At 35.5% G+C, this 1,479-nt stretch overlaps 1 non-coding gene across 1 annotated transcript; it reads right to left on the bottom strand.

Annotated features, from left to right (window-relative positions):
- Nucleotides 1–1,146: 1,146 nt before the first annotated feature.
- Nucleotides 1,147–1,253, bottom strand: LOC115843987 (U6 spliceosomal RNA). Its single transcript, XR_004035939.1, has one exon. It is a non-coding gene; the product is annotated as a U6 spliceosomal RNA (small nuclear RNA).
- Nucleotides 1,254–1,479: the final 226 nt, after the last annotated feature.

Genomic DNA, 1,479 nt, shown 5'->3' with positions numbered 1-1,479 from the left:
TCCGTCTGATAATTCCATTTGGATGGCCCCATATTGTCTCCAGTTCAACATGCCTAACACTAAACACATAAATTTCCTTAAAACTAGATTCCTGTCTTGACTCAGTAATTTTTTTGAGCCACCTAGGCCTTAAACTCACTGTAACCTTTGACTCTCTCCTTTCTTTTCTTTCACATCCAATCATAGCTCTCAAATTCAGGCCTTTCAAATTTTCCTCTCCCTATTTCTATCTGCTGCTAACTTCCTAATCCAGCCTTTATCATCTGACACTTAGACTATTTCAATGATCCCCTAAATAATATATCTTGAGTCTCAACTTCATCTACACCCTGAAAGTATGCCTTCACTACCAGATTTATTTTCTTAAAACTCTGTGATAGTATGTCTTTCTTGCTCAAAATTTGGCTTGCCATTGCCATTCAAGTGGCTTGTCACTGCCCTCAAAGGTGAAGTCCAAATTCCTTAGTCTGGTTTCCAAGGCCTTCTATATCTTTTCTAAATGTAAACAACTTTTCTAATTCCCCTATAAAAACAAGTGAATCTAATTAATGTCCCTAAAATATGCTCCACATATCCCCTTGTTTGTACCTTTGTTTCTGTTGTTCACACTGTTAGGAATGCTATTCATCTTCCTCTCTGCCAATGTAATTATTATTGATCATTTCAGGTGCAACCCCAGAGTTGAGCACAATGCTTGGTGCAATAATGATTTGTTGAATGAATTGATCTTTTCCTTTTTTAGGGTTTATGTTGCACTCATTATCTTTACAAATAATTTGACACTTAGCAAATTTTCCTCACATTGTTTAATTTTGATGTCTTTCTAGAGTTTAGCCACAGTAGACATCTGACCCCTTCCTTATGTCTCCTAGTATAGTCATATCAAAGTATTTATATGTTAAGATACATGTTATTTTTTTAAATTAATTTTTATTGGAGTATAGTTGTTTTATGTTGTGTTAGTTTCTACTGTACAGCAAAATGAATCAGCTATATGTATGCATATATCCCCTCTTTTTTGGATTTCCTTCCCGTTTAGGTCACCACAGAGCACTGAGTAGAGTTCCCTGAGCTATACAGTAGGCTCTCATTAGTTATCTATTTTATATGTAGTATCAATAGTGTATATGTGTCAATCCCAATCTCAGAAATATGGAATGCTTCACGAATTTGCATGTCACCCTTGTACAGGGGCCATGCTAATCTTCTCTGTATCATTCCAATTTTAGCATATGTGTTGCTGAAGCGAGCACGACCCCTCTCCTTTAGAGCCCTATATTCTTAAAGTCAAAATTGATATTATTTAGCATTGCTTGGTAAAACTTTTATTTTTTTCCCAGGATATTAAGGTAATTGTCTTCTGAGATGATATTATGTGAGTATCCTCAAATTTTACATGGTTGGATGCAGCAAAAGTTAAATCTACTGTACTAGAAAAACCAGCAATAGCACTCACAGATGACAGCATAGTTACCCTGT

The sequence above is a fragment of the Globicephala melas genome, chromosome X, assembly GCF_963455315.2.
Source record: "Globicephala melas chromosome X, mGloMel1.2, whole genome shotgun sequence".
Taxonomy (NCBI): Eukaryota; Metazoa; Chordata; class Mammalia; order Artiodactyla; family Delphinidae; genus Globicephala; species Globicephala melas.
The sequence above is the reverse complement of the archived record's forward strand: the minus strand, read 5'-3'. Positions and strand labels throughout refer to the sequence as shown.